The 12,447-nt window shown below is 39.6% G+C and overlaps 1 long non-coding RNA gene across 1 annotated transcript; it reads right to left on the bottom strand.

Moving 5' to 3' along the window:
• Positions 1-790: 790 nt before the first annotated feature.
• Positions 791-11,608, bottom strand: LOC139083528 (uncharacterized). Its single transcript, XR_011540331.1, has 3 exons — positions 11,406-11,608; positions 8,262-9,218; positions 791-4,004 (listed from the first exon to the last, which is right to left on the bottom strand). It is a non-coding gene; the product is annotated as an uncharacterized lncRNA (long non-coding RNA).
• Between the last annotated feature and the right edge of the window lie 839 nt (positions 11,609-12,447).

Below are 12,447 nucleotides of genomic sequence, written 5' to 3'. Positions count from 1 at the left end.
TCCGAACTGGCGAACCCCAGGCCGCTGAGAAGCGGAACGTGTGAACTTAACTGCTGCACCACCGGGCCGGCCCCTGAACATAATCTTAACGTAGTCCCCTTTTATGTAATTACCTAGCGATGGATAGATTTGATTCACTCCTATTATATCATATCTTTAAGCCATGTTTATTCTTATTGCTCATCTCTGATTTCCCTTCAATATGCTATTTGAAAGTATACAAAACTGAAGGCAACATTCTGTATCATTTGCAAAGTCCAATAAATTGCTTTTGGTTCAAAGGAGTTCAATGATTTATACTGGCAATTCTCACTGTGATTTATCTGCAAAATATTTTGCTGTAGGCATGATGTGATTTGTAATTTGGGGACCTTACTGACGGTTTGATTTCCTTGTACCATTCCTGACCGCACTGGTGTCAATTCGTGTTAATCGCTCCTGCAGATCCAGTCCAAAATAACCTTTCTGTGAGTTTACGTCGTGAGAGGGCATGCCATATTTTATCAGACACAGATTTTGATTTGCTACCCTTTCTATTTTGAGGATGCTTAGCAGAGAGCAGGAAGAAGGCCACTGTGCAGACCAACTTATAATTAATACCCATGTGTATCTATATGTATATCTACATTTAGATCTGTATCTGCAGATCTATATTTATATCTAGATCTAATTGAGATATCAAATAGTTATATAAATAGAACTGTTTCCAAGTCAATGGCTTTGTCTTCCCCTTAGTCACCAGGGATTCTATTTAATGATTTAATATGGTAAATTTCCAAGTCTGAATTTATTTCTTCACTTTCATAGAAGTTTGTATTAATCACAATTAGCCAATATGCTCAGTAGGCATGTTTTACTTTTGTAATGAAAAATATAGTAAAATGAATTAAAAGATGTCCATTTAGGTTACGCAAATGCAAATCAGTATGACCATTCTAATGTAATTTGAAAGTCTTTAAATATTCATAATTTCATTCATTTATTCATTTAACAAATATTTACCAGGCACCTGCTATGTGCCAGGCATTGTTTCAAGCACTTATTAGTGCCTAGATATATATCAGTGGATAAAACAAACAAACATGTCTGCTCTACCAGGGAAAGACAGACAATAAAATAACCACACAAGTATAGAGGGTTGTATGTTAACAAGTGCTAAGGGTGTGGAAAACAATTAGAACAAGAAAAGTGGGCTCAATAATATGTGTGGAGGTGTGCTGTTTACAATTTTAATTAAGGTCAATAGGTAGGTCTCGTTGAAAAGATGGTATCTGAGCTAAGACATGAAGGAGGTGACAGAGCCATGTGGATGTCTGAGAGAAGAGTGTTAAAGGTGATGGAGCAGGGACAAGGTGATGGGCAATGAGTACAAAGCCCTAAAATGGGAACACGTCTGGCATGAACAAGGCGTTGCGAGGAGGCCAACCTGGCTGGACGACAGTATCTGAGGGAGGAAGAAGTAGGACATGAGGTGAGAGAGGATTAGGAAGGGGGTGGGCAGATTAAGTAGAGCTCTGTAGGCCATGTAAGAATTTTGGCATTAATTTAATGAAACGAGGAGTCCTTGTAGGCCTTTGAACATAAGAACGACATGCTTTGAAGGCCAGGTCAGAAGCAGAGACAAAATGCCACAGGTGAGAGGAGATGATAGCTTGTATCAATAAGAAGTTTTTGGATTCCGGAACTATTTTAAAGGAAGAATCAACAGGATTTGGCGAGGTTGACCATACGATTTTTATCATCCATACTTTGTTAGTGCCATCAAGTCCATTCCAACTCTTAATGACACTGTCCACGGCAGAGTGGAACCCTGCTGGGTCTTTTTGTGCCATCCTCTCACCTTCCAGCACTGTATCAGACAATGCTCTGCTGCTATTCATCGGGGTTTCATGGCCAATTTTTTTTGGAAGTGGGTGGCTATGTCTTTCTTCCTCATCTGTCTTAGTCTGGAAGCTCTTCTGAAATCTGTCCATCATGGGTGACCCTGCTCGTGTTTGAAACACCAGTGGCATAGCTTTCAGCATCACAGCAACGCACCATTGACAGAGTATGACAATCAACAGATGTGTGGTATAGTTCTCTGACCAGGAAAAGAACCTGGGTGACGGTAGTGAGAGGGCAGAATCTTAACCTCTAGACCCAGGGCTGGCTATCTTCCATACTAGACATCTCTAAAACTGAAAAGGGATGCTGTTAAGTATTGTGCCAAGACAAGAGACATAAGCCAGAACTTTCCTGGACAAAACTGGACATAAGATCATTACAGTCATTAGCAATTCTGTAAAGAGCATTTTTTTTCCCCTTTGAAGAACAATTTCTTCTCTCCCTTTTTCTTAAACTAGTCGGGCTTTGTCCCCATAATCCACAGAAACTGATCCATTTTGCAGTTGTTTATCTTAGGTTGGAAAAATGTCCTCTGGGCAAAATCAGCATTGAATGCTGGGAGAGAAGGGCTGGAAGAGAAGAAGCAAGTATTGCTCCAAAGATTTTGGCTTACATATCCAGAAGGATGATAGGATGACATACCATCCTCTGAGATGGGGAAACCCGCAGGTGAAACAGGATATTTTTTTCCTTTTATTTTTTTTGGAGTAGGGAGAAGGGGAAAGGGAAAGATCAGTTCTATTTTGTATATGTCTTTTGATGTGTCCACTAGAGATCCAGAGGTATTGAGTAGGCATATATCTGAGGTTTGGTAGTAATGTCTGGGCTGGATATATTTGTTTGGGAATGTTCAGCCCATAGGGAGTATTTAAAACCCATTAGACTAGATGGGATCACCAAGTAAACTAAGTATAGATGGAGTAGAGAAGAGGACCAAGGACTGAACCATGAGGTATTCCAGTGTTAGGAAATTATGCAGAAGAGGAGACTGAAATAAGTCACCAGTAAGATAGAAGGGCAACCAAGAGAATGTGGTGTCCTGGAAGCCCAATGAAGAGTTTCCAAGGGAAAAGAATGATAGACTTTGTCAAATGCCACTCATCAGCCAAATAAGAGAAGACTGAGAAATGTCCATTAGATTTAACTATGGAGAGGTCGTTGGTAGGTTGACCATATAAGTTATTATGCATAATTGACTTTTTCTAAAACTGAGAAAGGAATGGCTATTAATTATGATGCTAAGACAATAGGCATGAGTCAGAACTGACCTGAGCAAGGCTGGACATAAAGTCACCCTAGTCATTAGTGACCCCTTTGCAGAAATATTTCTTCGCTCCTTTTCTCTTAAATCCGCTACAGTCAGGCTTTTGCCTCCACATTCCACCGAAATTGATCAGTTTTCTAATTGTTATGCCAGACAAAAAATGTCTTTAGGACAAAAGCAGCAACGAATGGTTAAATGCTAAGTTTACATCATATCTTATCTTCTGCTAGATTTTGGTCAGTAAATTTTATATATATATGCTTATAAAAAATAGTATGTACATGTATATGTACTATACATATATAATACATATGTACATATATGTATACTATTTTTTATAAGCACACATATATATATTTATATTTTTTATCTACCTCAGCATGAAGGTTGATCTATCTAGATCAAGAGTCAGTAAACTTTTCTTGTAAAGGGCCAGATAGTCAATATTTTTGGCTTTGCAGACCACATGGTCTCTCTCGTAACTTCAACTCTGTCACTGAAGCATGAAAGCAGCCGTGGACAATAAACATACAAATTAGCATGACTCTGTTCCCTTACAACTTTTTTATGGACACTGAAATTTGAATTTCATGTAATTTTTTCATGCTTTTTTAAAATTAAGCTTTTCAACGGGGCCGGCCCGGTGGCGCAGCAGTGAAGTGCACACCTTCTGCTTCAGTGGCCCGGGGTTCACCAGTTTGGATCCTGGGTGCGGACATGGCACCGCTTGGCAAGCCATGCTGTGGTAGGTGTTCTACAAATAAAGTAGAGGAAGATGGGCGTGGATGTTAGCTCAGGGCCGGTCTTCCTCAGCAAAACGAGGAGGATTGGCAGCAGATGTCAGCTCAGGGCTAATCTTCCTCAAAAAAGAAAAAAAAAGATCAGCAAAATAGACATTATCAGGAACACAAAATAAAAATAAAAAAATAAAATTAAACTTTTCATACCGAGATAATTGAAGATTCACATGCAGTTGTAAGAAATAATACAGAAAGATCCACATACCTTTACCCAGTTTCCCCCAATGGTAACATCTTGAAAAACCATAGCACAATATCACAACCATACTGAACACTTTCATCACCACAGGGACCCCTCACATTTCCCTTTGACAGCCACACCCACTTCTCCACCACTCTCATCCCCTCCTTAAACCCCAGATAACCGCTAATCTGCTCTCCATTTCTATGATTCTTTTATTTAAAGAATGTTATATAAATGGAATAAGACAATAAATACAATAAACATAAAACAATAAGTACAACAATCCTTTTAGGATTAACTTTTTTCACTCAGCATAATTCTTTGGAGAGCTATCCAACTTGTTGCATGTGTCAATAGTTAAATTTTCTGTTTTAGCAGACTTCCTAGTATTTGCACATGACTGTTTCATATTCTGTGCCTTAGATTTCCAATATTTGCAGTTCTCAGTAGTCTGGTTCTGTTTGTTATTTCTTCTGACCCATACTCAAAAAGTTTTGCCTTTCCATTGTTTGTGGAGCTAATTATTTAATCGTAATCATGAAACTAAATTGAAGAAGCTTCTTCTCCAGATAGGACTTCCTTCTCCTTCTGCAGGCACCCAGGGACGCCACTGACTTGGAGCCTTCCTCTTGAGTTTTGGTCAGTGTAGGAGTCTCATGTTTAGCTTCTCTCTGTTGCTTCTGGACTAAGTGCAATATCACAATACTAGTATTGCCATTGTCTTCATCCTTAGAGCAATCCAGGTGCAGGTTGGGAGTAGGGCTGGGGACGAAAAGTTTTACCATCCTTGTAGACTGCCCCCACCTCTATGGAGAGCCATGGCATATTGAAAAGTATGTTATCTTTCCAGAAGCTGGGTGTTCTGTAGTGGGAAAGTCTCTCAGTGCTCTCATCTGACATAACGCTAGAAGCAAAGCTCAATGTTCTGTTTCTCTAAGTTTATTGATTATCTTTACATTTTAATATATATGTATATTACACTTTTCTAATAAGGTCTAAAATTTGTCAATGTTTTCAACATCCTTCCAAAAAAGTTCAGGAACTTAGTGTGATTTAACTTCTCTTTGATATCCACCAACTCTCATCCTGCACATAATTTTGGTTATTGAGTATATTAGTTCCATATAGTTTTTATTTGTGGTATTTTGTTTTAAATTTTTTAAAAAATTGTTTTTATAAGTATCAAATTATGAATGTACATGTCAATAATTTTATAAGAATTGCAACAAAAATAATAGTCTTTGTCACTTTTTTCCATTTCCAAATTTGCCTCATCTGAGGCAATTATTTTCAATATTTTTTGCTGTTTTTTTCTGTTATCACCTCTTTTTTTTTCTGACTAATAACTGGCTGTCTGCTTTTTATCTACTTCCTCCTGTGGAAGATGTAACTCTCTTAAATAACCCATTCTACATATTTTCTCATATATCTACACATACAATACTCCTCTTGATAGCATCCCAGTATAGGCAAGTATAATTTTGATTAAATAAATATTCAATGTTTATAAAGTTATAACTATGTAAATATTATTCACAGCTTATATTGCACTATCATTACATTTCTTTTCTTGTACAAACTTTCTGTTTCTCCTGGAGTTAATAATTGCCTTGCTTTTTTATTTTCTTAGTTTTCTTTGTTCCTACCACTAATTTCTTCCTAAATTGTCCAAAAAATGAAAGTATGACAAGAATATAGGAAATATATTAGGTACCACTATGTGCTACTTACTGCCCTCATGGAGCTTATATTCTAGATTAGTAAGTTCAAACACTTAACATTCTAAATCATGAAGTTTCAACATTTAATATTCCAGCTCAATAACTTCAAACACACCAGTAATGTATGGGTTTTGATTTTTCCTTGGAAATTTCCCTTCTAGAATTATTCATCCTCCCGATTCAGTTAAATTATTTCTCCCCATTCTTATTGCACAGGAGTGTCTCTTCGTTGCCATCGCAAAAAGTTCATTCTCTTTAGTTGGATCCCTTGTTTCCTAAATCCAATGGCTTATTATTTTTCTTGTTTTACTCCCTCATTTGTGATGAGAATGCCCAGTTCAAAATGAAAATTTGGGGCCCTTTGTTAAAATTGCAGAAGGAACAGCAGACCGTTAAACTGAGACTGGGACTCCACTGAGCGCCAGGCCCTGTGTGCTGTGCCTGCCTAGAGCACACACCCCTCTTCTCAGGTTCAGGTGATTACAGTCTAAAGAATATTTCCTCTTAATGCTATTTACACCTAGGAGCAAATAATAGAAACCTGACCTGAAGAATTATTTTTTAGAGGAAGGAATGATCTGTATTTTCTTTGTGTCTGGGATCCTATATCCATGGGTACATCATTTCCCACCTCTGATTTAATTGTGGCTGATAGAAAAGGAGGTCTGGTTTTTCTTCCTAGCGCTGCCTGACAAATTAGCCAATATCTCCCAGGTAAAATGAGCTTCAAGCCTCAAATTACAAGACATTTGAGAGCATAACTATTTGAAAGGGAAAACAACAGAGTAGGTTATAGATACAAACAGAAGGAGAGTATTAGAAGAGATACAGCAAAAATTAAAATTTTCGTGATAAATATAATAAAAAAGATAAAGAATGATTATTAACAATATGAAAAAAGAACAATAAAACATAAAAAGAACAAAGAAGGAATACTATGTATGAAAAATAATTGGCATAATGAATAGAGCAGAAAGGATAAAGCTTAAGGAATGCAGTAATGAAAAAGACTAGATTGAAGAAATGTTCTAGAAGAAAGAAAAAGACAAAAAAATTAGGAAAATATAAAAGAAGAGCCAATAGACAAAGAGGACAGAAGTAGAAGTGCTAATCACCCTGTGTAAGAGAAACCACCCAGGTTTTCCCTCCTGCGTCTTTCTTTCCTGTGTGTCTCCTTTATTCTTATACTACTACCACACTCACAATATTTCTGACACCAAATCTGTGGGTTTTTTCCCCACACCAAGCAATTCTCTGTGACGCCAGCTAGGTGTCCTACAATTCAACTTAATTCTGACACTATTTACTGAGAGATAGTATCAGATCCCGTAGGTTAAGAATGCAGTCCTATAAGACTGTCCTCTTTTCCCCCACTTCAGATGCCAATCGCAAGTCCAGGTTATCACCTGGGCTTTTGACTCACCAGCTATTAATTGGAGGTGCCCCAAACCCCATCCTTCATGCGATTAATTTCTTAGAGCAGCTCACAGAACTCAGGAAAACACTTACTTACATTTTATCAGTTTATTAAAGGATATAATAAAGAATACAGATGAACAGCCAGATGAAGAGATACATAGGGTGAGGTCTGGAAGGGTCCTGAGTGCAGGAGCTTCTGTCCTCATGGAGCTGGGGGGCATCACCCTCTCAGTGTGGATGTGTTCGCCAACCTGGAAGCTGTCCAGACCCTCTCCTATTGGGTTTTTATGGAGGCTTCCTCACCAGGGCACGATCAATTATTAAGTCCATTTCCAGCCCCTCTCCCAGCTTTGGAGGATGGGGCTGAAAATTCCAACCTTCTAATCATGGCTTGGTCACTCCGGTGACCAGCCCCACTCCAGGCACCATCCAGAGTCACCTCAATAGAGCAAAAGATGCTGCTAGTGTTCTCATCACTCAGGAATTTACAAAGGTTTCCAGAGCCCTGTGTCAGGGATGACGTCAAAGACAAGCATTAGAACAAGAGGTGCTCCTAGTGCTCTTATCACTTAGGCAATTACAAGGGTTTCAGGAGCTCTGTGCCAGCAACGGGGGCGGAGACTAATATATATTCTCTATTATCTCACAAACCCACTCATCAAGGGAAAGCAGATGACTTAACTGAGGTGCGTTCACACAATGGAGTTTTATGTAGCAATAAAAACAAATTAAGTACAATGATGTAGTATGTAACAAGATGGATGAGTCAGCAATAAGTGAAAACATTGAGTCCCTTGAATTATGTACAGGCTGAAACTCTCTTTGTAAAGTTTAAAATAATTAAATATGTACACCCATGCTTGTGTCCACACATACACACACTCACTCTCTTTAGGAATATTCATAAATGCAAAACTATATAAAAATGAAAGCAAAGGGATGATGAACAAAAGATTCACAACAAACACAAGATTCAGCTGGACGGTTACCTTGGACTGAATGAGACAGGAGGGAGGTTGGTGGGGGAGACCCAGGTGGTTAGATACAGTTTATTGACAAGGTTTTAGGTTTTATAAATAAAACCTGCATGGACAACAATGAGATCAAGTTGCGAACCAAGGAGAATGATTAATCTAATTCTGTGTTCCTGAGGTTCATAAACCGAATCTTTTTCCAAATGAAGGATTTCCTAAAAGCCTTACTTTCCGCATTTTAAAAATAGAGCACAGAAAAAAATTATGGAGGACCAGGTCTGGCTAGTCAGTGCTCACTGAGAGGAAAGAACTTGTGCAACGGGGTGAAGAGAACACACATAATGTGATTGACGTTCAGAGACATGTAAGCAGGATGTGCAGACTCTGGAGGAAGCTTCTGTACTGTACAACTCAGAGACAGAACCATGATCTCAAAGGTTATTTTCAAAGGCGAGGATGGGAGCGGGTCACCAGCTACACATGAATTCGTTCCAGTACTTCACGTCAGTATCTGTTTAACTGTTAGTCCCAATTTTTACCAAAACTTCTCCTGACACTACCACAAACTGGCACTACGGCTACCACAAGCGTTATTCTAAACCAGGGGTCAGCCAACTTTTTTCCTAAAAAAGGCTAAATAGTAAATATTTTAGGCTGTTCAGGCTGTAAGAACACTGTTGCAACTATTCAATGTTGCTGTTGTAGTTATGAAATCAGCCATAGATAAAAGTTAAGTGGTCGAGTGTGACTGTGTTCTGATAAAACTTTAATTACAAAAACAGGAGACAGGCCAGATTTGGCCCCAAAGCATTGTTTGCTAAACCCTGTTCAATACTCTCCATCCAGCGGTCAGCCTCTGTATCTTCTAGTAGGGGGATATCAATACAACGTGCTTGCCAGCATGGTGAGATGGTAGTTAGGCCAGAACGTAGGTTTGAATGAGCGATCCCCCAAGAGCTGCTGCGTCTCCCACTGTGAGAAGAAACAGAAACTTATGATCGAAGCTGTAGGAATCTTTACAATGGCATTATCATCAAATAACACTATCTGTGGAGTTGCAAATTTCAGATGAGGATTTAGGGAAAGCAAACAGTTAAAAGAGTTTAAAGAGGGCTTCTCAGTTTTCTTTGGGGAGTGGACTTATCAGTGCTTTCAGAACCCAACATGCCTTTTTGAGAGCGGTCTGCAAGCTCCGTCTGTCTACTACGCCTTGACAGCCTGTGAATTGGTAAGCGTGAAGCTATTTAAAAACAAATGTAAGCTTTAGTCTATCACCATTCAGAAATTGTTTTAGGATCACTTTGGGGATCTTTGGACATATTTTTTTCTATCTTGTTTTTTAGACTGAATAACAAGCTCACTTTTTGCAGTGACTGTGTTCTATCTTGTCCATAACCCCCGCTACACACACACACACACACACACACACTGAAAGGATAACCAGCTTTCTGGATTCATATGCCTGCCTAGAACTTTTACTCGGCAACTTATGAGACCTATTATCTTCGACATGATACTGACCATGCTGGATTTTCATCTGCCGAGAAGGGGCTGGGACACTTCTTTAGTGAATAATTTAAGGTCTCTGGTGGACTCACCAGCAAAGTGCAGAAGAGCATATGCATGGGTCTTTGGGCACGTTATATGTGGTGAGATAGTACTGAAAGTTAAGAAATCACATCAAATATTGGAAACAGAGCCAGAGTCAACAGTGACAGATCAAAAGACTGTGTTTCACTGCTGCTGAGAGAGGGATGATGACCTTGGGTAGATATTTATTCAAAGAAGAGGCATTGTTTCTGAATAAAAAAAGAAAGGATGGCCAATAGAGAGGAGCAAAAGAAGACCATGTTGTTTATGACCAAGGGGCAATTGTCAATGTTTTAAATATACTTTCCCTATGGTTATTAAGTCCGTTTGTTATACAACAGCAGTTACTTTTGTGTATGTTGGGCAGGCCCATCTAAGACATGGAGGAAATTATTTTGTGTAAAAACTTAACAGAATGGCTAACATACTGGAGAAAACAATCTAGTGCCTTCGCTATCTCTAAACAGTCTCAGCTTAGCTGAGAACCCTTGTCCTCGGAGTTGCCACAGAGTTTTCTAAACACTTCCCTATGGAAAGGCTCCTAGAAAACCATCAGAAAATCCCTCAGGCTGTCTCCCAAACCTTCTGAATGGGTGCATAGCCAGTGCCAACACCCTTATCCAAGCCGCTGGAGATCTCTTGCCTAGACTGTTCCAATAATGTTCTGGCTGCACTCTTGGTTTTCATGCCCAGCCCTTTCTCTACACAACAGCCAAATTGGCTTTTTAAAAAATATAAATTTGATCGAGTGCTTTCCCTGTTCCCATCCTGCAGCAGCTTCCCATTTTCGGTAGAATACAGTCCTAACTCCTTGCTGCGCATCAGCGCTGTCTGTGCTCTGGCCTCTGCTCAGCGCCCCAGCTTCCTCTTGTCCACTTCTCTCCTCAGTGAGTATAGCTCACTCTGCTTCAACTCCACCAGCCTTCTTGTGAATCTTCAGATACACCAGGCTTGTTTTCTTCCGCCCCAGAGTTTTTGGACTCTCCCACGAGCCTCGAGGCATCTATCTGTAGATCTTCACGCAGTTGCTCCTTCTTACACCCTGATTTTCAGGTCAAGCATTATCTCTTCATGGACCTTCTCAGACAAACCCCCAAAACTTAGACCCTTGAACACTCTCAATCCCATCACTCTAATTCTCTTCACGGCACTTATGCCTTCCAAAAATTATCACGCTAAATTGTTTCATAAAACCTTTAGATGAACCTGCCAGAAGATGGAGAAGCAGGGACGGGAGGTGGGTGGGGGTAGGCGAGGGGTGGTGGTCCTGGCATGGGGGAGAGGTGTTTTTGGACACTGGTTATGTGATTATGTTTTCTTTTGAGAAAAGATAGGATATACAAACTATTATATTTTTTCAGGAGCATGGTTCTCTTAGTCTTTGAACACTCTAAGAGATAGTTTATATATATTGCAACAAAAGAAAGAAAAAGAACACGCAATTCTTTTGCTATTTTAATGCTTTTTTCACTTGTTTGCTAACTTAATGTCAACTACCGTGAGGCAGCGTAGCGCACTGTTTGAAGCTGAGCGGCTGGGGCGTAAATCCCTTCCCTCCTGTGTACTCACCGTAGGATCTCAGGATCTCGGGCCGTTAAAGCCTGCCTGTGCCCCAGTGTCCTGATGAATTCGTTGAGAGAGTTAAAAGAGTTAACATGTTACTGATCTCAGAACGGCTTGTAGCACGTAATGAATATTCAATAAGTAACTATCATTACTACCAGAGAATAGAAAACAACCCTGCCTCTTGGGGCTTCTTAGGAGAAATGAAAGGTTAGAATGTCCACTGGACGAGGTGACAGAAGGGATGAGAGCCTTTCCCATCCCCTCCCTCACTTTTGAGACAACTCCCAGATTTTGTCCACAGGGCTGCAGGACGAGCAGACAATTTTGTGTCTGTCCTTCTTCAAACAACTGAAATGGTTGAAAACAATGAAAGAAATCTCACTCACAGAGGCTGAGGAGCAGTACAAGTAATACCTCAGAATGACTAAATGTTATCTTGCGAGAAAAAAATGTTCTAATTATTTGGTTGTTAAGTAGTCACACATATAGACACGTACACACACAACCCCTTACAGCTTTCTAAATGTATTTATTAAATGGACGTAGTGAAGGGAAAGATTTCCTTGCCATCTTATTATGTTGACTTGTTTGTTTTCTTCTTTCCTTCAATCAGAACAAACAAAATCTGTGAAGTAGAGATGTCGACTGCTTTGCTTACTATTATATCCTTAGCACCTAGGATAGTATTTGGCATAGACTAGGCACTCAAGTATTTGTTGAATAAAAGGACAATAATCTCAGCAATTCTTTGAGGCAGGTGCTGTAATTATCCCATGGCATAAATTAAAACATGGAGGTTAGTGAACTCGCACAAGATCACAGCTCATCAGTGCGGTGGGTGGGTTCAGCTGGTCGTGTTTCTCCCTTCCATATATCAATCCAACCATCCTTTCCACTCCATCCCAAATTCCACCCTGATATGACCACCTCAGCACCTGACATGGCCCCTAATCTTTCACTCATCCAGTCCAGCTATCAGGTTACCGATAGAATAACTGGTACACTGGTTTTCTCAGATCAGTCTGCTGTTCAGAAATGTTGGGGG

This window comes from Equus przewalskii, chromosome 5, assembly GCF_037783145.1.
Source record: "Equus przewalskii isolate Varuska chromosome 5, EquPr2, whole genome shotgun sequence".
In the NCBI taxonomy this organism is placed as follows: domain Eukaryota; kingdom Metazoa; phylum Chordata; class Mammalia; order Perissodactyla; family Equidae; genus Equus; species Equus przewalskii.
This window is presented reverse-complemented; position numbering and strand designations above follow the sequence as displayed.